Consider the following 24,563-nt stretch of genomic DNA (forward strand, 5'->3'; position numbering starts at 1 on the left):
TTAAAAGAGCAGCTTGATCACATACCTTCTTTGTGCTCCCCTACAGCAGGATGCCCAATCTCTCGCTTGTCAGCCTCCAACCCTGGGACAACTCAAGGGCTTCATTTCCCTGTCTCTGCCACTCAGAGGAGAGAAGCTCAGACAATTCTACAGGTTGGTTCCACACTACAACTTTTTATTTTGAAATGCTGTCTTCTAAACGTACCAAATAAAAGACAAAGGCAGTAGGGAAAGAACCAATTCTATTTATTTCCATGTTTTCACTTAAATATATGCATAATTAAAAATTAAAGGAAAACCCCCTATAATACCATCGCCAATAACATTTTGGTAGATTTTATTCAGGCTTTCCTTCCTATGCACCTTTCAAATAGTTGTAATCATGACACACATACAGTTTTTAGCCTGCTTTCTCAGCTAATTCATATAGATCACAGATCTTTTCCTGTGTTGCTACAGAGTTGTCATATGTAATATTGTTACTATCTGCATTATATTCCAGCATTGATGAAATGTAGAGCTCGAATGCTTCCTATGTCAGTATTGGGATCTGTATCCAGAGTTGTCCATCATTCTGCAGAGATAGCCCGTGCCAACAGTCTACCCACACTGCATCCCTTGCCCAAGACAGTGGAGTGAATGGGCGGGCCCTTCAGCAGCTATAATAGATCAGCACCAAATACCCACCACCCCCACTGCAGCTCTCTAACCTCACTACCCCACGCCCCACCTCTAAGACATGGGCAGGCCTTTACCAGTCTCCTCAGGCCTCTTTCCCTCTTTCTGTTCCCTGTTTCCTCCCCAGCAAAAGGCCTCACTTCCCACTTCAATAAAGATATCCCTTAGCTCAAATATCCCCTCCCCTGTAGAACTGTCCCTAGCCTTCCCCGTTTCTGTACTGGCAGACCATCAAAGCGCTCCCCCAACCTCTCTCCCTTAACCTCACAACTTAGCTCTTATGTTTCCACCTTTCCTTCCTGCCCTTATATCTCAGAGAAAAGTCTTTCCTATATTACATTGCTAATCCTTCTGCATTGGCCATTAATTTCATCCTCTTTGGACTTTTCCAAGACAGTCTTGCCATTCATTATCCATCTGCCCCCACTGTCACTGTCATTCATTTCTTGCCCTCTACTGGCTTAATCCTCTCAGCCAAAACTTTTCTTCCAGCCTTAATGCACATGCTTGTGCACACACACAATTACTTTCTATTGTTGGCTCAGACAAATTTCTCTTTCCTTTCACTCATAAACCTCTTAAAAGAGTAGTTTCTCCCTTGCTATTCTTACTTCCTCAACCCATTATAGCTTTCTGTTTCTACATTTATTGAGCATCTCCTATGTGAAAACAATGGAGAAATAGAAATGAACAAGGCAGTCCCTGCTCCTGAGGAACTTCTAGCTAGTGGGGAAGACAGTAAACCAAACAAAATAACACAATAAAATAAATGCCATAGTAGAAATATGTGCAGCAGGATCCATAGAAGAGCTTCCTGGAGGAAATTGGAAAGACTTCCTAGGAAGGTGGCTTTTGAGTTAGGCCTTGAACAGTGCATTCAATATTGCCAGGTAGAAACTATCTATGTGTACATTTGGAGAGAGAGTTGGGGAGAGCCTACCACTGACAGAGGGAATGACTTATGCAAAGGGCTGAGAAACTATGATATTGACAAGTATATAGGGCTTCAGCTCAGTTATTGGAAGAGTTGGTTCCTGGTTCTCTAAGCAGCCCGCTTGGAGGAGAGACGGAGAAAGATTTGTTCAGGCCAGTAGTTCTCCAACTTTGGTGTGCACCAGAGGGCATGAAAATACAAATTGTGGTGCCCCGCTCCCAGAGTTTTGATGTGGGGTATGGGATGAGGCTGGGTAATTTACATTTCTAGCAAGTTCCCAGGTGATACTGATGCCTTTGGTCTGGAGACCACACTTTGAGAACCACTGGCTTAGTAACTTGGTTTCTGCTCAAATTATTTTAGTGAAATTACTTTTAGAGGTCACCAAAGACCTTCAAGTGCCAAATCCAATGAACTTCATCTCAGTCCTCATCCTCCTTGACCATATTCAGCATTTGACACAATTGATGATCTTCTTAATGGTCTCCCAGCTTTCAGTCTCACCTTCCTTTGTACATTCACTACACTGCAACCCACAGGACTGTCCAAAATAGAAGTATAATCCCATCACTCTGTACTTAAAACCCACCAGTGGCTCCCATTACCTATGGTAGTTAGAACCCAGACTCCATAGGCTGACGCAGAAAGCTCTTAGCATTCTGGCCACATTTACCTCCTCTACCTGCCCCTGTGTTACACAGCCCATGTTTCAAGAACATCAAACTATAGGCCAGTCCGTCTCCAGACATGCTATGTGCTCTTCACCACTGCACATGCACTTTCCTTTGCCTTGGATATCTTTGCTGCCTTCCCTCCTCCACCCTATCGTCCCCTTGGTCTATGGAATCCTAGCTCAAGGCCTAGGTCAAATGCCATCTCCTCTTAACTCTTTTTCAGATTTGTTGTGCCTTTCCCTGAGTCCCTCTACCACTGGTTTCTGCATAGTATATGCACATAGTATATGATGTGAAAATGGCCTTTGAACAATTAATTGAACATATGACTGTGCTATTGGGACCTTCTTGAGTATGTAGTCAAAGTCTATTTATTATTTTTGTTATTCTCATATAAAACATCCAATATAGATGTGCTAAATGAACGTTGGGTATGTGGCCCACAGTCAGTGATTATTTTGATTAGTGATTTAAGTAGGCACTCACTGCCTACCCAGTGGAACCCAACCACTACCCAGCGGGTAGGTAGGCAAAGTGGAGGTGGACACAAAGGCAAACTTTGTTAATGAGCAAGAGTCAAACGTGCCACCCCCCAGCCACCTGACTCTCTAAGAGGTTGAACCACAGGCTTTTATTTTCCATGACTCTCTCTTTCTTTGATGACATACCAGTTTGTCACCTCCATGGACTGGGCAGTTAGGCAGCTGCCTTTCTTGCTTTTGGCAAAATAGTCTCCAAAGGACTTGTCCAAAGCTAAGGACCAACATCTGTGGAGACTGAGCAGCAAACCCTTCGGTTGGTTGGCTTGGTGGGCATACTACCAGCAGGCAACCATTTACCTTTTATTCCTGGCCTACTGCAGAAGGTCGCTAGAGTTCTCTACCTTTGGGAAGAACACATCCTTTCCATTCTTCTCTTGTTCTCACTCTCTCTCACCCTCCTCCCTTTCTCCCTCCCTCCCTCTTCACCTTTCCCCTGTATATTCTGATTGCTGTGGTAACCAGAAATAAAACAGGCCTGGATTTCTATGTGACCAGCCTGCATTCTTCTCATTCTCTCACGATACCATAATGTTAAGAAAGCATCTAATGAGCTCAGAACCCCCAGGCCTTTTGTCACCTAGCTTTTTCCCATCTCTGGGTGTAGATATCTCTATGAGTGACTTCCACATGCTAGGTATTTTGCATACATGACCCTGTTAGATCCCCACAGCATTCCTGCAAGGTAGGTGTCTTTATCTCCATTTAACAAATGAAGATGTAACATTGCATGTCAACTACACTCAAATTAAAAAAAAAACAACAAAAAAACTCTGTTAAGCCACACAAATACAAATACTGAGGCTCAAAGAAGTTAAACAACTTATCCAAGGTCAACAAGCTAATAAGTGGTAGGGGTAGGATGAATAAGTGGTGGGGGCAGATGAACCCATGTTGTAATAATTCCAAAGTCTCTATGTTTTTCATTATTCATGCTATCTTGGAGAAATGAAAAGGCTGCAGGTTATAGAGTCAGTCAATGTCACTGTAGGGATTAAGTTCAGGGTGTCCTGATTTTCAGGGCAGCCTACAAATATCTACTATATCAAAAGAATTGTTTGAATGAGTATGTTGGATGTTTCAAGAACTTATGAAACAAAAAATATATTGAGGCTCTGATGTGAAAATGACCCAGTTCTGGAAAAGCTGTCTAATTACCCACCAGTGTCTCTTGCTTCTATTCTCCTTATAGTCAATTGTCCTTTTCAGTTGCAGGCACCTAAGCAGACATGCTTCCCTAACCCCTAAAGTCACACATTTACCTGTGGTTCAGACTCCCACTCGAAGCTGTGTTTTAAAAATCTTTCCTTCCTTTCTTCTTTTCCCTCTGGAGAACAAAGTATGACCAGAAAGGAGGAATAAGACCATGACTACAGGCACAACTAATTTGACAAAGTGTAAATGATTGTTTGTGTTTAAAACAATGCCAAATTCAATAAAACAATGATGTTTCTTTTTTGCTGGTCAATTTGACACTTAAAGAGTAGGTTCTCCTGAATATTTCCCTGCTCAACTGGTGCTCTTGGCATTGTGAATAAACAGAGCTGATGATAACATCCATCAGAGAGCTAAGCACACAAAGTGGGTGATAAAGTCAACAAGAAGCTGAAAACAAGATTTACCATGGATAAGCTGCCAAGAGTTGGCTCTAGATCCTAAGTGGACACTGTGGCTCATCCATCTTACCCCGTCAGCTTTCCACCCCAACAGTGTCATCCCTGCTTCAACACTCATGATAAGAGAAGGAAAGCAGAAGAGAAGGAAAACGCAGGAGTCAAGTACAGAAGATGAGTACACAGCATAGACAACCTGACTAAGATAAAATGCAAAGACTCAGTGGTAAATTCCTAATGAATGCTATGAGAGAACAAAGAAGAGGACTTTAAAAGCCAAAACAACCAACCAAGTAAAGGTCATACTCTAGAAGAGCAAGTAGACACAAATGATTGCTGGGCTTCCTTTAAGCAACACTTTGTTCTGTGCCCTAGCCTATTCAAGCCCAGCTAAAGAGGGTCTAGAGTCTGTCTATTGTTCAAAGACTTGAAATTGTTTTCCTTGGATTATCCCCAATCCTGTATTTTCCTTGCCTCTCTTTTCAAAAGTAGGTTAAGGATGTTCAGATTTCCCTCAAGCATCTTAATGAGTCAGTCATGATTACAATTGCATCTTTTAAATTGCCCAACCCGTTGAAAGGCTGCCATGAAAGGAGCTTCTACAAACACAAACTGGGCTGTGTTTTTCATTTTCTTATGTTGCAAAATGTGAATGAGGAGTTACCTCCAACTGTGTGATTAGCATAAAAGGTGCTGAAGCAGAGAGGAGGTCAGTAGACTACTGTCTCAATGGCAAATGTTGCTGTTGTTCCTGCAAGAAACATACGTTGAGACTCAAATAAGGAGAAGCTTTCTGCTACCAAATGTGGAAGGGTTTCACAGAACTCATGGCACATAATAAATGCTCAAAATTTGTTTGCTGGGTTGGAATCTTCTCCATAATCCACTCAGTCAAGTAACCAACCTTGACTGCCTGTTTCCTCACTATTCACTCTTGTGTTTCTCTTGTAGCTTGAATTTCAGCTTCGTTACCCAACATGTGTTTCTGAACATTTTTTTTTCATTATTGCCCTCCTAAGGAGCCTTTTCAGACATTTTTAAATTGTCCTCCTCTATGACATTTTGATACCAGAGACATATTGTTTTATCAGTTTATGTTCTGTGTTTACAGCTATAATTTATAAATTTAAAAAACTGTTTCTCATCCCCTAAAAACCATTCTTACTCCTGTTGAGAATGCAAAAACTGTCAGACCAGAGTAGATTGATTTAGGACACAACAGAAGTAGATCACAGAACTAAATGCTAAATGAAATCAATTTGGAAAAAAAAAAAAATCCAGGAAGATGACAGGCATAAGAGTTTGTCTAAATTAATCTTCGCCTGGATCAGGACAGACAGCTGGCCATAAAGGTTAGCCAAAGAGGACATAGGTTGGAAAAGGCAGTTTAGGTGGAAGATAAGAGAACATGATTCAAGGCAGGCAGAGGCATGGAGAATATTGGTCCATTGGGTCAGAGAATGCTTCACAAGGAGAAATCGCAGTACCCAGAAAATCTCCATGGAAGAGAAATTCCTCTCAGGTCTGTAGCCAGACTAGACATTTGCCTTGAATTCTAAAATGTCCTTAGACTGCCAAGCTGACTGTGCCCTGTTGATGAAAATCTCTGGTTATTGTAGGGAATGTGTCAAGTTGGTCCCTGTATTCCTTGAGAACCACTGGCATCTCCCGGTACTTTGAACCCTCTGTATCAGATGAAAGAACCAAGCTTTTCAACCTGACTTGGAATTGTGCTGTGGTGTTCATGCCCTCAGACATTCAGACAGGGTGATTGGATAATAAGTCTGGTTTTCCTTTTCATCCTTTATCTTCTGGAGATGCTTCCTCTCCTGACCTAAATGCAGGAGCAGACCCAGGGCCCTGACTGAGCCCTCTTCAAGCTGTGCCTACTGAAGCCCTTAAGATCTCTTAAAGGTCAAGTCCAACAGCCTTTCTCATTGATTTCCCAGGTCAGCTTCTCAGTGGTATTTGGTGCTGTTGCTCATACTGTCCTCTTTAATTAGAGAACAGTCATTCTGACTCCAGTCTTCATCACACTCTGCTTCCTTAAGTCTTCAGAACACTCTTTACAAGTGTCTTCTCAGTCTCCTCCTTCCTCCTTACCTTTTCTCGAGGGCATCCTTTACCTCTGGTTCCTTCCTATTGCCTCCCTTGCTCATCCCCTCCATGCTCATTTGCTCACATGCAATTTCATTTAATAAACAGTAATGGACCCTTGTGATGCACCTTGCACTGGTATAAACAAGAAAGGGCCCTTGCACACTCTTGTGGGGGAGCAGATGTGTATATAACCAAGCAAATCACAATGTGAGATATGAAATACAGATATTTACAAAATATTTCAGCAACCCAACTGAGGAGACATTAGTTTTGTCTTAAAGAGATCACAAAAGGTATCACAGAGGGGAATTTTTTTTTATTTGTGCCTTGAAGAATGAATAAGCATTCATAAAACAAAAGTTGAAAGAAGGGCATGACAGATAGAGAGATGGGGATGGGAAAGGCATGGTATTAACCGCAAGAGCGGTTAATTAGAAACTCCATGTGACGTGAGAAGAAGTAGGTGCGAAAGTGGGGGCCAGGCCATCACAATGCCTGGCACATTCGTTTTTACAAAACAAACATAGCTCATATTTATTATATGTCATGCACTGTGCTAAGTGCTATTGATACAAAGATAAATAAGCTACTCCCTCAACAGCTCAAAGTATAGTAGAAACAGTGTAGACATGTTCAAAAAATTCATATATGCAATACAAGCTAATCCATGCAGTGCTGGTAGCGTGTATATACAAAATAGAGAGCGACTGGCTCTAAGTGGAAGGATTAGCAGAGAATGCCTTCCAAGAAAAAGTGACAGCTGAGCTTTAAGAAATCAACTAGAGGTGGATGGTGTGGTAGGCAGAAAGAATAACGGCTCCCCAAAGATGCCCAATGTCCCAAACCTGTGAAGATGTTACCTTGCTTAGTGACAGGGACTTTGCAGTTGTGATTAAATTCGGGGAAGATGGAAAGATTACAGATTATCTAGGTAGACTTGAAGTAATCACAAGTGTCCTTATATAAAAGGGAGGCAGGAGTGTCCGAGCCAGAGAAGATGTGACAATGCGAGCAGAGGAATGACATGGCTATCAGCCAAAAACTATGGGCAGCCTCTAGAACCTCGAAAAAGCAAAGAACAGATTCTTTCCTAGAACCTCCAATAGATATACAGCTCTTATGGGGTTTTAGCTCTGCAAGACTCATTTCAGACTTTTGATTTCTAAAAAAGTAAGATAATAAATTTGTGTCATTTTTAAGCCACTGAGTTTGTGGTAATCATTCCAACAGTGAAAGGACACTGCCACAGATGGGGCAGTAAGCAGGATGTAGGGGTTTAGAGCATTCCAGGCAAATGGAATAGCATGAGCAAAGGCACAGAGGCACAAACCAGCAGGCACACCCTTAAGGGCAGGGGTTGCAAGTAGTTTAGTGTTGCTTAGGTTCAAGGATCATCAGGTAAGGAACAGAAGAGAAGGCTGGAGTGTGAGGCAAGTGCTAGATGATATAGAGCCTTGTAAGGGACTGCCCTATCATGGAGCTTAGGTAGTGCTTAAGCTTAGAAGGTAAATCAGGAGCCATTCAAGCGTTTTAAACAAAAAAGTAAAAACACCAGATTTTCCATTTTGAAAGAAAGGTTGAACGGGGAAGAGCCTGGGACAGGGTGACTATTGAGGAAGCTATTGCAAATGTCCTGGGAAAAGTGCCACAACTCAGACTAAAGCAGCATGAATAGAAGTCAGAATAAAGAGAGATTCAAGGTGGTGCCTGGGTGGCTCAGTCAGTTAAGCATCCAACTCTTGCTTTCTGCTCAGGTCATGAGCTCACAGTTTGTGGGTTTGAGCCCCAAGTCAAGCTCTGTGCTGACAGTGCAGAGCTTGCTTGGGATTCTCTCTGTCTCTCTCTCTCTCTCTCTCTGTCTCTCAAAATAAATAAATTAACTTTTTTTTTTTAAAAAAAAAAGAGGTATTTAAGACTCAGAGAATGACAGAATACTGGGGACAAAAACAAATGGAAGAGTCAATAATAACCCCATATTTTTGAATTGGACCTTAGTGGATGGCCGTGCTGCCTCCTGAGATGAGAAAAGCTGGAGGACCCTCCCAATATCTCTTAGATTTATGTTTTCTTTATTCCTGTGTCCAATAGGCTGATTACTCCACCAACCTATATTTAGACTGTCTTCAAATTCTCCTGAGGCACCTGGGTGGCTCAGTTGGTTGAGCGTCTGACTTCAGCTCAGGTCATGGTCTTACAGTTTGTACATTTGAGCCCTGCGTCGGGCTCTGTGCTAACAAACAGCTCAGAGCCTGGAGCCTGCTTCTGATTCTGTGTCTCACTCTTTCCCCACCTCCCCTCCTCATTCTCTGCCTCTCTCTGTCTCTCAAAAGTGAATAAATGTTAAAAAAAATTTTTTTTTTAATTCTCCTAGCCACGTTTTCTCATGCTAGTCTTTCTCCTCCTCAATCCATTTTGTACGTTGTCATTAGAACAACGAATTCAATATTTAACAGAGACGCTTAATGCCTACCACATGCCAGGGACTGTTACAGACCTTGGGGATATTGTAATGAACACAATGGTGTAAAAAATAAACTAGCCTACATTTAATCTAGAAGGTCTTTTTAGAAGGTAACTTTGGACATTTCCAGCAGCAATTCACATCTTCTACAATGACTTCTAATTTCCTTTCACTTTATATCTAAACTTCTTGGTGTGTGCTCAAGCTGTCAACTAGCTTATCCCAACTAAGTATGAGAAGTCTTACAAATGGGCTGTGATCTAAAATAGTGCTTTTCAAACTATCTGTGGGTTGTTGGGGGGGATTGTTTATTTTTTCATTTTGGGGGGTGGGGGATTGTCTCTTAAGAACTTCTAAACTGTTGCAGTCTGATACCTGGTCTTCCTGTACATGACCAGTGCACAGGTCATGCCCCATGTGACTCCTTGTGCGAATTCCACAATACCCAAGCTTATCTATACCCTGCTTGGTCACATGAGTCCACTGATGATGCGCTTGTATGTCATAGCATTCTTAATTTTCTCTGAAAATGTCCAAGCACTTCCTTTTGATTTCTGTACTCTCAATTTCAAGACTCCCTGTTGACCACACTTCATATCCCTACACTTACTAAATCCCTTAGTAAAACAACTTTGAGGAATTTGGAACAAATTATATGGAGATTGCATTACTATGATAGTTTTCCTAGAAATAGACCCTAGAGTATGTAGAGGCAGGTGAATAAAGAGATCTGGGACTACTACTGTTTGGCACATCACCTTTTTAAAGAGCAAATACTTATTTCCCCTTCCTTTTCATCTTTTTTTTTTTTTTACTTCTTTCATCAGCTACCTCCTTAATCTACCCCAACTCATACATATGAAGAAGAAAATTGACGTGAAAGCTCTTCAGTTCCTTCTCAAGTTCTTGAATGAAATGGCCCAACCACCTCAATTTCACTAACCCTAAATAGATGAAGCTATTTAGCATAATTCCTACTTTAAGCCAAATTCAGGCTTATGAACTGGATGTGACTAGGAAATAGAAGGAGCCTTTGTGTCTGATTCACTGGGCCAAAGCTGATGCTGGCTTAGGCTGGACTTCCTCCAGCCCCCAGTGAGTATGTTTACAGCCTTCTATTACAGCTCTTCCAGGACTCTTTTCCAATCCTCATTATCTTCATCCTTTCTTTGGTTTTGACACCACTGACTCTTTCTTCCCTGTGAATAAGCTCTCTCTGTCTATGGCTTCCATGACTCCACATTGGATTTGTTCCTACTTCTTGGTCTTCCAGTTCAGTCCTTAAAATCACCTTCTCTCTCTCTCCTCCTTTTCCCAAGGGCCTCATCCAAGACCTTCTCCCCTCACTCTCATGATCTCCACATGATCTCATCCTCTCCTATGGACTCTGTTATCAACTAGATATCCTCATGACTAGAGTCTTTCCTAAATATTAAGACTCATGATTCCAAATGCTTTCTCAACATCTTCATGTAAGCATCTCACAAACTCAACTTCATGTTATTTTCCAAAAACCTCTTCTTCCTGCATTCCGTATCAGAACACTGCCATCCATTTCAACATCCAAGATAAGTGCTTGAAGGTATCCTTGACTCTCCCCTTTCCCTCATTCTTCATCTTCAACTAGTCCCCACTCACCGTTCCAACACTGCTGTGTTTGCCCAATCATTGTCTTTGTCTCCATCTTCACTGTCTTGCTTCAGGCCTTCTCACTTCTCACCAGGACCAGGCTCAGTTCTCTGAGCCCTCAGGTCAACAATGTCATACCTGGACTCAGAGATGCCAGTCCTACCCTTTCCAGAGCCACCTCTCCTCAGTTGCTGCACTGCCCTTTCTCTTGACAGGCCAATCCAATCATTCATACTCTGGAATGTTGCCCTTCACGGCTCTTCCTTCTCTAGCCCCTTGCAGTACAATCAAAATTCCTTTCTTTGAATGGATTACCAGGACTTTCACACACAGGTCCTGACTGACTTTTGTAGACTCATCTAGTTTAACAACAACAACAAAAAAAACCCCACCATGTATCAAATGTGCCACCTTTTCCATCATTTCTCAGGCCTCTGTACCTTTGTGCATTCTATTCTTGCCATGAGGTATGAACCAACCCCTGCCCTCTGCCTTGATGGGGTGCTGATCATCTAAGACTTGGCACCCAGGCTTTATCTCCTGGGATGACTCCTCCAAGTCCCCTCTGCTCCTTCCATTGCATTGCCATGGTACTTTGCAAGGCCCTCTATGGCGGTTCATTCAATGGAGGTTTTATGAGCCAGATGCTGAGCTGTGTTCTAAAGGTATGAAGAAGATGGTCCCACCATCAAGAGCTTGTCTTCAATTAGCAGGGAAAGACACAAGTGTAAGTAGCAAATACATTATTTATTTTGAAGAAGTCAATGTTACAAAGTAGCACAGTTGCTGTAGGAGAAGCATGGGCAGCCCACAGTGGACCATGCACAAAGGAGAATGGCCAATTCTACCTGTGAGATTGGAGATTGGAGGAGAGTGACCTAAGGAGATAGGTTATAAAGGAGAAAACCCTCCTGGAGGGTGATTAGAGAAGGGCTTTGCAGGCAGAGGATAGCATGAGCAAAGGCCTGGCAGGATGAAACAGCATGTCATGTTTAGGGAAAAGTCATTGGTCCTCTATGGCTGATTTTGAAAATCAGTGTAGATGCAGTTAGACAAGAGGTTGGAGAACAAAAAAGAGGATTTTCCTTATAGGCAAAGAGGAGCCACTGCAAGGACAGACAAAATGTTCCAATTTGTATTTTTAGAAAGATCATTCTAGCAACAATGTACAGAGTGCAGTATAATGCTTTCTCCCCCCTATTACATTTTGAGCTCCTTGGTATCTGTTTCATTTTTATCTTTCCAGCGCCTAACACACTCATTCGCCAAGTGATACAAGAGAGGCTTCATGGTGTTGGTACTGCAGCATGGGTCTGAGAGTCCAGGGAACTGAGCCCTGGGCCAGACTGTGCCCCAGCTCAGTGGGACATCACAAGTCATTCTGTGCTTCAGTTTCCTCATCTATAAAATGGTGGCTTACTCAAGATCATCTTTCAGTTCTCTTTTGCTCTAATATTCTGTAATGCTATAAGGGAGGTTCCCTTTTTTAAAGTTTGCTGTCAATATTTGGTAATACAAATAACAAATCTGTCTCCAGTTTATAGAGGTGAGTGTCAAGAGCTTAGTGCACCATAAAGCACAAGTTGACTCAAAGGTTCTATAAACCACTCTCTGAATGGTGGGCAATAATTCTGGTTAAATTATTCACACGGTAAAATGATGGGTTCTTCCTGCTGTAGAGGGACAGAATTGTGTCCTCAAATGTTTATTCCTTTATTTAAGGAAAACAACCAGAACTTAAATTATTATTACTATAAGCTTTTAAGTGATAAGATAAATACATTTTGAAAACATTAGAAGCTTGAGAGACCACAAAGGTTTTATCCACCTTAAATAACTAGTTCTGTATTTATTAGCCCAACAAAATACACAGAGCTCTATCAGATTTTCCATGTTCCTTTCATAATTTTTATATCTCTTTTTATATCTTTTATATCTGAGTAGAATATGCGCTGACATTTCTGATTCATCAGTATAATACTGATTTCTGTAATTTAAAATTCAGGATCCTAGCAACAGAGTCAATTTCTACTGACAAAACAACAATAACAAAAACAAAAACACAGTGGTTTCTCTTAGCCTTCATATTCTTTTATTTTTAACTTGGTAAGACTATAGCCTTCAAGTCTCTTAGAAAATATCTTTGTGTGTGTGTGATATGATTTTACTATAATATACCCAGAGGTGTTTTGTTTTGTTTTGTTTTTATTAGAAAACAAGGGGCTGTGGGAGGCTGGGTCAGTTAAGCATCCAACTTCAACTCAGGTCATGATCTCATGGTTCTGAGTTCAAGCCCCACACTGGGCTCAGCTCACTGTTGTCAGTGCAGAGCCCACTTCGGATCCTCTGTCTCCCTCTTTCTCTGTTCCTCCCCTGCTCGCACTGTGTGTGTGTCTCTCTCTTAAAAATAAATAAAGATTTTGGGGCGCCTGGGTGGCTCAGTCAGTTAAGCGTCCGACTTCAGCTCAGGTCATGATCTCGCGGTCTGTGAGTTCAAGCCCCGCATCGGGCTCGGTGCTGACAGTTCAGAGCCTGGAGCCTGTTTCAGATTCTGTGTCTCCCTCTCTCTCTGACCCTCCCCCATTCATGCTCTCTCTCTGTCTCAAAAATAAATAAATGTTAAAAAAAATTTTTAAAATAAATAAATATTTTAAAAAATTATTTAAATTTAATTTATGAGATATTTTATTTTTTAATTTTAAAGTTTAATGTTTTATTAGCCTATTCCTAAGAAATAATGCATTATCTAGAATTAAGCTCAAATACATAAATTATCTAATTCCTTAATTATCTAATTCCAAATTCTCACTTTGACCACATTCTCATAATAAGCAGTGATCCTGAGTTTCTTTTTACTGTGAAACATAGCTAATAAATTGGTGCCAGGGCCATAATTTTACAGAGTGGCTTGTAAACCAGCCACAGGAGTTTGGAGATGTTTCAACTGAGTTGCACCTCCTTTCTGACAAGCCTTTAGAAGAGAAAAAGAGGTGTGTTTATTAGTTCGGGGGACACAAAGTGGTGGCACCGCCCTTCCCTTCCTTCGCTGACACTCTCATGCTCCAGATGGGCGGGGGAGGCCTGTGATGCCAGTAACCCCTTGCGCTTTGACTTAGCTAAGCGTGGACTGTGTTCAGTTGCTTGGCTTGTTGTTAGAGAATAAGTGAACAGGATGGATTTGGGTCTCAGAACATCATCTCAACAAACAAGATATGGAGTGTCTCTAGGCTCCAGCCTTCTTAACTGCTCCTTTCTCCACCCTTCAGCACTCCCTGTCCCTGACTGGCCCATCTCCCTGAAGCTGTCATGTAAAAAGGGGCTTGTTCTCATTGGCTCATTCACCCCTAAACCCATTAAGAACACCTAATTTTCATTTGTTGAACTGCATATGAAATATATTTGGACGTATGAGATTGATAGTCTTTACGAATCAAAAAAGTCTTCCATCTGGGTCACCGTGACACAATAGAAAGTTCTAAAATTTATAGCAAATTTTGAGCCAAAATATGCTAATCTAAAACTTAAACAGAGTATAATTTTAGCTTATCTTTTATGTCATGCAGAAGGTCAAAATAATGTTCTGCAGGAAAATATACAGGCTGGACTCGCTGTTCCTTTCCTTATCTCCAAAGTAAGATGCTTACAAAAAAAAAAAAATTCTACTACCCTGTGCAAGAAGTAATAATAGAATGAAGAAATGTCACTGCAGATGAGTTTCTCCTCCTCCTCATAGACCCAGAAGCTGGAGAAAAGAGCGTGATAGAAGCTACTGCAATTGTTAAAATATCCTAAGTTAATAAATAATTTCTGAATGCTTCCCCATCCACTTCTCTTTCCTAGATTTTCCTAAGGGTATCATATGTGAAAAGGCTAGTCTTACATCAACCTTGGAAGAAATGAGAGGAAATTATGTACTGATGAGAAAAATGGCAGATAAGAAAAATAAAAGCTATCCTTTGTTATATAGGAAGATTTTAAGGCATGGAAATAAACACATTTTATCTGGTTTTCATTGAAAAAGACTGCCTTTGCATACTGGCAACTGATACATGTTAAAAACAAGGTACTGGAACCTTGGCCCAGCTTATGAGTGGACGGTCCTCCCCCATTTGTCCTCACAAAAGTAACTCTACACTTATTTTGTTTCTGAAAAGGTTACTATACAACTGTCTCTTGGGGAAAAGAGGGCAGAAAAAGATGAGTTTTAAAACCAAGCTTGCCAGTTTTAGAAACAAAGTTGACAACTTTCAATGGGTAATAGGTAATCATCCAAAACAAGAGTACCAAACACGTAAACATCTAAGAGTTGTTTTACTGGGATAACTAAGTACGCAGAGCCAATGTAGCGTGGTGGCCACAAGTGTGCCCTCCAGAGTCACACTGCCTGGATCCTGGGCATGAACTCTGTCACTCACTGGATGTGACAGCTTGGTCAAGTTACTTACTGTCTGCCTCAATTTCCTCATCTGTAAAGTGGAAATGATAATGACACATATCTCATAGATATGTGGCTTGAATGGGTTGGTATACATGTAAAATGATTGGAGGAAGCAATTAATAAATGTTAAGATTGAAGTACACTGATTGATTCTGCTTTAAAATTCTTTGTAGCAATGAATGGCCTAAATTTTAAATGGGGTATAGGATTCAGACTGAAATAATACAGACAACAGATCTAGAAATTTTTAAATTGACCCTAAAATCCTGTCTCCTGGAATCTTCACTGTTTACATTAAGGCAAAGATTGAAATCTTTTCAGCTAGAACCTGTAGTCATATAGCTAAAATTCAAAAAACGGTTTAAAAGTGAACTTTCAGGGCTCCTGGGTGTCTCAGTCGGTTAAGTGTCCGACTTCGGCTCAGGTCATGATCTCACAGTTTGTGAGTTTGAGCCCCGCATCGGGCTCTGTGCTGACTGCTCAGAGCCTGGAGCCTGTTTCGGATTCTGTGTTTCCCTCTCTCTCTGCCCCTCCCCCACTCACACTCTGTCTCTCTCTCTCCTTCAAAAATAAAATAAACGTTAAAAAAAATTTTTTTTAAATGAACTTTCATTTGGGCCCCTCCTCTTATTTATTGTCCTATTCTTGTCCCCTTTCAGATGCTGGGCTAGGTGCTGTGTAGAAGTCAACTATATTATACATATACTGTATTCAGAATTAGATAGGCTATTATAGGAATCTTATAATTATGTACAACATTGTTACTAGGGAAACCCCATATCACCATGACAAAAAAAAAAAAATGAGTATTCCATTCCATTCTATGAAATAAATCAAGGGCCTAGGTTTGTTGATGACACTAGCTCTGTTTCTTCCATTACCTTCCAGTAATTGAGAGGAATAGTCTTACCTGGGAAAACAGGGCTGATCTTATGGGCCTACTTACAGACTGAGTAAAATAAGGCATACACACAACTTGGGAAGTTTATTGCCAGCTTGCTCTTACAAGTTAAGTGGTTCCCGAGTGTTGTGTCTTAAAGTGTTATGGGTGGGATCATCTCTCCAGACATCTGCACACTGACCTCTACTCTTGCAGTGACATAAAATCCTTACACTCCACTGTGATTCATGGTTTGAGCTTATGATGAAGGAGTGATGGATCATGCCCTTTCCCCTCTTTGCTGCTGCTTCTACTGAATGATTTGACATACACTTATTTTAGGTGATTGTCAAGGCCAGCAATTTAGGCACACTGTTGCTCTGAGGACTGAAAATCAAGAGCCCTCTCTCCATCCAATCTCATAACTATGTATCGAGAAATTCCTTATAAGAAAACATAAAGTAGTCAATTTGCTTATCAAATATAAGTAAATAGTACCAAGCGAAGTGTAGAAAATAAACACAAATTCATGGTACAATATAAGTATTGTATCAGCCAGGCCATGCTGTCCCCAACCTGACCCCTCTGCCCAAGCCGATGTCTGCCTCTTTCAGACGCAGGCCTGCCCAATCCTTGTACCAATGAGAGCCAGATGTTGTTACTGTTCTTTCTCCTAAAGAGAGGGAAGAAATCAGGAAATAGTTTATTCATACCTCAATTCCCAGCACCTAGCCCAATGTCTGGCACAGTGCCCAACATATAAAGAACACTCAGTAAATATTGATTGAGTGAATAAATAGGCTGCCACCCCCATAACCAGTATCCAGTGACTTGGGATGGATTTATCCTCCTGAGGCTTCCTGTAGGCATTAATCCAGTTTCCCCACCTGCTTCTCACCATGTGTGACTGACTATCCTGGCTGGCCCTTCTGATCCAGTCTTCTGACCCTCATTCCCCTTCCAAAACCCCTGGGGGGATCACAGCATAGTCTGCAATACCAGCTGATGGGCCAGAGATGAGTGGGATGGTGGGGATGTGTGGGGAGTAAGTTTAGGAATTGCCTGAGCTTGCACCAGTGGGTTAACAAGGCTTAGGATGAAAGCATCCAGGACAGTTAAACAGGGCAAAAGCACCCCCAGCATAGAACAAAAGCAGAAAGCTGCTTTCACAGGACAGAAGGTCCAGAATAGGTAAACAGGTAAACAGGGCTATAGACCACAGCAGCAGAGTGAAATTGCCCTGACCGGAGCTAATTAGCAAAAGAAAGGTGCCTTGTTGACCCTGAGATAGCATGCTCCATCTGTCTTATCCCCTAGGCAAGTTAAGATAAGCAGACACAGCACCTAGTGCGTGCGTGCCTGCCTACATGCCTGCCATAAACAACCATCTGCTGGGTGCAGGGATTTTGTTTTGTGTTGATCCAAACCCCTAACACCGCATATCTTTGAAACCCCTTTCTCTCTCACACATGAGTTAGTGTTCACTATTTCATTGTCTCTTTGTGCACATCCATCACATCTGTAAGCCTTCTGATATTAATAAAAACGGAGCAAGGACCCTTACTCATGGCTCTTGTCTCCTTCCGGACATTAGCCTCTCTCACATTTAATTCTGCATCCGCTCTCTTGCTGAACAAGAGAGAAAAACAGACTCAAAGTCTGCGACAGAGGTGGCCTGACCCACTCTTTACTGTGCCCTGCATTTCCTTCACCCTAAACCAAGGCTTATTTCAAGGGCCTCTCATATTGCCTAGGTACCTGCTAATTAGCAACCCCAAGTCCTAATGTTGAGAATCCCCTCTCCCCAAGGCTTTGCGCTGCTTCCTGACTCATTCCTTGGACACTTGCCACAATCTTCTCCATGTCATGACTCAACTTCAACTCTTTTTGCCGTAAGTTATTACACTCTCATCTGTTTTGCAGTTAAAATCCAGATATGAAATCCATATTAAGATAATTTTGTCATGGATTTGCTCGACATCGCAAGGACTTGAATTTACTCAATCTGTTTCTTTCTTGTTTTTCAACTAGCCAATCTTCTCTTTCTGAAAGAAATTGAAGTTACTTCCCTCGTAGAAGAGTCTTCTTGTGCTCATCTTATTTTTATGGGCTGCTTCCAGAGCCCGTAAAATGTATTAAATACTCTCTCCCATGTTTCTTATCAATCTGCACAGTTTCTTTCCTTTCCATCCCCCCCCCCTTTTTTTTTCTGATTCCATTTCTACCATATCGATGAAGGCTTTTGTTAACTCTTGCCTCAGCTATAGGAATACCTCCTATATGGTCTTCTTACTTATTATACCAGTTTACAATAAGGCCCTGGCCCTTATTATCTATGAGGTCTGGGCAAGTTGCTTTTGCTCTAATTGATTATTCATCTGTAAAATAGGCATATTATAGTACACACATTACAGGGTTATTATCAGTGTAAGCAAATATCCTAGGTTCTCCCATGCTATGAATCTAGATGCTAATTAAAAATCTTAATAGTTCTCATCCTCCCCCAAATATATTTGGGAAACCCACAAAGTGGACAAACTCAATGAATATTTATTGAAGATTCTGTGCCAGTCACTGATCTGGGCTCTGGGGGACACACAATAAATACATGGATACTACTTTCGTGGAGTTTGCATTCTAGGGTAGGAAAAGGGGCAATTTTTTAAAAAGAAGAAGAAATAAGAACAATTATGGTATGGAAAATGATGAATGCAGTGGAGAGAAAGTTATCACAACTTTCTAGGGGATGGGACAGCAGGGGTTAGGGGGTATTCAGTTTTATGTAGAGTGACTCTATTAAGAAGGTGTTTGTGCAAAGACATTGAGTGAGTCATGAGTGGGCAGATGTTACCCATGTTCTTGAATCATTTATTGTCACAGCTTAGCCAGACACCATGGTCCTGGCTCTGGCACTACCACAGTGAGCTAGAAGCTCACAGCATGCCTCTTTCAGAGCCCTGCATTGTTCCCCTAGTCAATGATGCTTTGAAAAACAGGAAGTAAGAGAGTCCATTTTTTATTTCAGCATTAACGCTCAAGGTAAAGTGTTACGGAGCTAACTGAGGTCAGGTACTGGTACCTTACTGTAAATTGGACGAAAACCCTCTGCTGCCATGACTGGCCCTGTGATGCTAGTTTTGTGGGAAACTTGGGGCTGGATAGCCCCTGTGATGTCTGTCAGTGTCTTTCAAAGTGAGAAAGGAAAAGCTCTCTTCCTGGAGAGTCTACACACAGTTACCCACCGGGTGATAGGCCCCAGGGCATTACAGAGCTTCATAAAATGACTCTTTCTGTTACACAGAGGCCCTTCTTTGTTTTCTTCTGGGAAGACACATACAGGGAAGCTGAACTAGGCCCTACCCCATGACAGCCAAACTGGCCATGGCCTTCCAGAACTAAAGCCCAGACTTACCATTGCAGACTCCTGCCTCAACAGGCTATGCTCTCACTGGGGGCCCCACCATACCTGCCAGCAATCTGCCTGCTTCGAGAATTCCCCATGGACATGTCCATGCACTACTAAAACCCTACCGAAAGATTTGAGTTTTTCCCTCAGCAAACTTCTCAGCCCTCTTGTAAATCAATGGATACCAATCATTGCTTTAGGAAAAAGGATATTGTCTTACTCTGTATTGTAGATATATTCATCTTAAGTCTTGCCCAGCTAGGACTTTGTATTGCACAGTAAATAGAAACACTACTTATAAAGTGACTAGCAGAAGTCTTCTATGTAGTAGGTGCTCAAAAATGAATAACTATCATAATTATGTAGACAGTTATTAAATTATGGAGAATTCTAAATTTATTCTTTATAACTTTAATGTTTCAAAGTGTTTTACAAAATTATGTATTCTTAAGAAGAATTCTTAAAGTAATAATAATTAAACAAAAACCCTCTTGGCACCTAGTTGTTTTCTTCCTCTCCTTTTCATCTAAACTTCTCAGAAGAATAGTCTTATACTCACTATTTCCACTTCCTCAACTTGCTTCTGTCTGGTTGCTGCCCCAACCATTCCTCTAAAATTGCTCTCACTGAAGCCATCACCTATTTCTTAATGTCATTCCCTCAGGAATATGTTGGTGGGCTGGGAAGGAAAGCCACCCTCAGATAAGTGATAACTTCAAGAAGAGTGAATTTTTGTAGAAGGGAGGAGGCAAGAGAGCAAGAGAGTTGATTTACATTCAAGCTAAAGCATGATCCAGAACCAAAGTTGAAACCCAAAACTTACCATATTCAAGAGTCCAGCAATCTGGTTGGAAGCCAACTCACCTAAGTGAAGAAAAGAGTCCAGAAACAAGCCAACTCCAAACAGGTAATAAGCTGACAAACCAAGGTAGTGCCAGAAGGAAGAGTGCAAGAAGGTGTCCAGCCAAGAGAAATTCCAAACTCAGCAGGTCACACTGCATTTGGCTGGGCTTTCCTGGTAAGGCCTGATGAAAAGTCCTAACTTACAAAGTCACCTTTCAGAGATGAGAGATGGGCTCCCAGGAGCACTCCTATACTGGATATGTCAACAAAGTGCCTACCACACCCAACTTCCTCTTCAAGATGAAACTGCCCCACCCACAGCCCCCTGCTCTGAGAAGCAGAGCTAGGTTGTTCTTTACCCAGGGATGGCTCCTGATTGGACCAGGGATTGGCCTCTGACATTAGGGCTGTCCCTCCAAAAGTCAGGGCTTGAATGGGAAAGATGCATTTGGTCTATCAGATTCTCTTCTTGTAGGATTTGAATTGGGAAACATGGAGATAATGAGGGCAATTAGTCATGGAAACTAAGCTGAAGTTGAAAGGATGTCATACGATGGAGTAAGAGCTGTGGAGGGTTATACAAACCAAATCTATGAGGAAGCAGAACAGCATGATAAGAAAGTGGAATTTATGAATAAGCATCAATCCTGCAGTAGAAGAAAAAAAAAACATGAGTGGTAAACAGAATGTGTTAGTTGGAATAGGATAGTAGGAAGCAAGCCTGCAAAGAGTAGCTGAGAAATGTATACCAGTGTTAGGAAAATCCTGTCATCTGGCTCAACTAAAAGCTACTTTCCTGCCACCCAGCTTTACTAAGGCTCCTGTGCTCTTCATCAGGCAACCCCAACTTCCTGAATCCCCTTAGTTAATGCTTGTCGGCCACCTACTATTAGCTACGTATGGTTCTAGGTGTTTGGGATCCATCAGTGAACAAAACAGGAAAGCAGTTATAACAAACACTTTATTACTTTGGGTGGAGTCTCTGCTTCAAAGGACCGAATTAAAGCAATTCCTCATGCCCTCACTTCTTCCCGTGGTCCAGTCAGTGAGGTCAGTCATGGTGTCATAATGAGTCTACTCCCTCTTGGGGATAGTTCATGTTTATCCTCCCTTGTCATCAGGGTAGTGGCTGGAGAATTAGCAGAAGAGAAAAGAATAGAAGAAGCTGGGAGATTGGGCATGGAGGAAGTCAGTTGATGCTGACATAGAACAAGGCAGCTGAATGCCCAAGATTTCAGTTAACTGGGATTTGAAATTTGGCTCTACTACTTACTCACTATGTGATCTTTGGCAAGGCAATTTTCTCAGCTAAATTGGAGGTAAAATAGCATTCTCCCCATTGCATTATTGTGAGGATTCAGTCAGAAATATGTGCAAAGTACTTAGCACAGTACTGGCCCAGAGTAAGTGCTCAATAAGTGATAGCTGTTGTTGCTGGTGTTATGATTATTAGCAATCCTCTAGCCTTCACATTAGGTAGATAAGATGAACGTGCTAGAGGAAAATCAGATGACATCCTATATGAAAACCTTCTCTTGACTTCTGCTGCCAGTTAGAACTTTGTATGCTCATCAAGTTTCCTTTGAGTTGGTATACACCTTCCCAGTTTCTCTCTAGTGTGAGGAAGGAAGGGCACAAGAAAACGGTAAGGATGAAAGTTATTCTTGCACAGGGAAGCAATTCTGGAAGAAGAGAAACAAATTCTGAAAGCAAAGTCTTTCCCAAAGAGCATAACAGCTGCTCTTTGGGAAGCCCATGTTATCTTTGCTTGAGGTCCAGGTATTGTCGTGGGAGTGTACCAGGACAGATGTTGGACAGGGATGTTGTGTTTTAGTAGCAGGATGGATAGGTGGCTGAGCTGATGCTATGTTCAGGCCTTGCTGTGGGATGGGCACCATTCTACTCATATAGAGGCCTTCCTAGCATGTTACACCCCTATGAATTGCTCCCAAGAAGCCCTGAATCTGGATTAGGACCATAGGTATATGTCTAAAAGACAATTTGGATTGAATGATTCAAATATTCAAGCCAGAATCTTCCACAGTTGTGTCTGCTGCCACCATGTATCCAGGCTTACAACATAGACTGGGGTTCTGTTGCTGGATGTGTTGCTGATGGAGCACCCAAGGCTCATATGATAGGCTTTGCATAGCATGAGCTGAGCTTCTAGGCTTGTACTAGCTTCTCCAGGCTTCTGTGGACTCGGCTCTATACAGACTATATCACTCATTAGACCCTCTAGGCCTTGAAGACATCTTGACAGCAAGCCATTCTCCATCCCAAATGGGGGTAATAGAGGACTCCTCCTCAGCAGGATGGCTCCCTCCGTCATGTTGGCAGCACTGGTCCCAGCAGGGGACCAAGGTTGAACCAAGCTGGGTCCAGGCTGGCTAGAGTTGGCACACAAGTGAGGACAGACTCTGGAGCTGGATTGCCCACATTCAAATCTCAGCTTCTACTTCTTAGCCACTTTTTTACCCGTGTGACCTTAGAGGAATTACTTTATCTCTCTGTCCTGGTTTCCTCATCTCTAAAACAGCAAAATAACAGTACATACCTCATAGGGTTATTTTTATTATAAGCATTAAATTTGTTAATATAAATGAAGTCCTTGGATAAATATCTGGCACATAGTTAAGTGCCTGCTGGTGCTATACTGGAGCAGAGGTGAAAGGAGTCTTGAGTTGTCCAAAAAATAGTGCCACACTAAGCACATCAGGCCAACTTCCTTCTCCTTTTTTAGGAGGTCGTTAGTAGGTCAGTTGCACAAAAAAAAAAAAAGAACAAAATGCTGTCAAGCATGCTTTGGGATGTCTAGATGTCCTCAAGTAACCAGGAAATCTCTTACCCCAGGATCATAGACACCTGGCTACACCAAACTGGAATAGTCTAGAGACTGTTTGGGGGATGCTGATGCTTCAGGTAACCCAGGATTGCTGGACTAGAGGGTTATATGAGGCACAGTTGGGCAGGGTATGTGTGGAGATGTTTAAGGATATATTAGGATAGTGTCCAAGAATTGCAAAAAATCTCCTCTAGAAAGTCATGCAAGATACTGATCATTTGGTGCTGTCACAGGTCAAGGGGCATAATGATCTCTTCAGACTATCTGGACACTTCTAGAAAGCCATTTTCCAAATGCAGCTGATAAGAGGCAAACAAAGGTTATAGGCACTCAGAACGTCTAATTTCGTGGACCCCTGACCCAAAAGCATGAGGGAACCAGAGAGGATCAGGGCCCTAGTAGTCCTAACAGAGACTATTTCCTGTTTTTCTTCTTCACAAAGTACCCAGTGACCTCTTGGGAGAAGTGGAGACCCATTGGATCCCAAGACCTATGAATTCCTATTGAGTCTCAGATGATGGATGTTGTGGTGCCCATAGGGTTGCCAAGCAAAATACAGGACACCTACTTAACTTTAAATTTCCAACAAACAATGAATAATTTCTTAGTATATGTAGGCCCTATGTTGTGTAGAATATACTTATACTAAAAATGTATTTGTTTAAATTTGTTAAATTTGTTAAATTCAAATTTAACCAGGTATCCTGTATTTTTATTTAATAAATCTGATAGCACTTGCTGAGGGGTATGGTCATGGAAGGGTAATGGATATATGCAATCTCCAAGTGAACACAAAGACCAGAGTTGCTAGAGGATTCTGGTGCCCTCCCCTCAGGGTGCCCTCCCCTCGGAGAGGCTCATTCAGTTCAAGTCACCGGGAGTGAGGCAGATTTGGATACTTACGTACTCTAATGTTGTAGTTGGCTACTCTGTGAACGTTAAGGACAAGAGCCACTCTATGGATGCCACTGGGACTTTTCTCACAGCCATAGTTGGACAGTTGTCCAGCATCCTGCTTTCCAAGCAGAAATGAGAAATTTCATTTAATGAGTGTCCTCTTGTGGCCACATGTAAATCTTATATCTCCACAAACAGCTGGAGCTGGATTAAAAAGCATGACAACTGGGGAGCTCACCTTAAGACAGAAAGCCTGCCCTGACAACAGGTATTGCAAGGCTTGGCAAGGTTTGACCAATAACCTATGATCTCAAAGTGAGCAGATATATATATCTACAGAGCAGATATAGTGGCCACCAGCTAAGACCACAACCCCTCATTTCCTTCTGGGAAGCCGAGTTGCAGAAAATTAGCAGGAGCCACAGCCTTATGAATTAAGGAACAGTGGTTCAACCTCACTCTGTCAAGATGGGAGTACATAGTAACCAAGAGTAGGGATGTGGTGTAAGGTTGGGTTTTCTAAGCTGAGAGAACAGTCCAGAACCTCAGACAAGTACACATAGGTACAGAGTCCAAAATCCAGGTCACCAAGACCCAGAAACAAAGAACTACCTAAACAGGTCAAA

The 24,563-nt window shown here is 41.8% G+C and overlaps 1 long non-coding RNA gene across 3 annotated transcripts in view; it reads left to right on the forward strand.

Moving 5' to 3' along the window:
* The window catches only part of LOC106978509 (uncharacterized), a 62,382-nt gene that overhangs the window by 8,590 nt on the left and 29,229 nt on the right, over positions 1-24,563 (forward strand). For all 3 annotated transcript variants that reach the window (XR_008295204.1, XR_001430804.3, XR_008295203.1), the window contains exon 3: positions 47-153. This is a non-coding gene — a long non-coding RNA (uncharacterized LOC106978509). The remainder of the gene's footprint in view (positions 1-46; positions 154-24,563) is intronic.

This window comes from Acinonyx jubatus, chromosome C1 (genome assembly GCF_027475565.1).
Source record: "Acinonyx jubatus isolate Ajub_Pintada_27869175 chromosome C1, VMU_Ajub_asm_v1.0, whole genome shotgun sequence".
NCBI lineage: Eukaryota > Metazoa > Chordata > Mammalia > Carnivora > Felidae > Acinonyx > Acinonyx jubatus.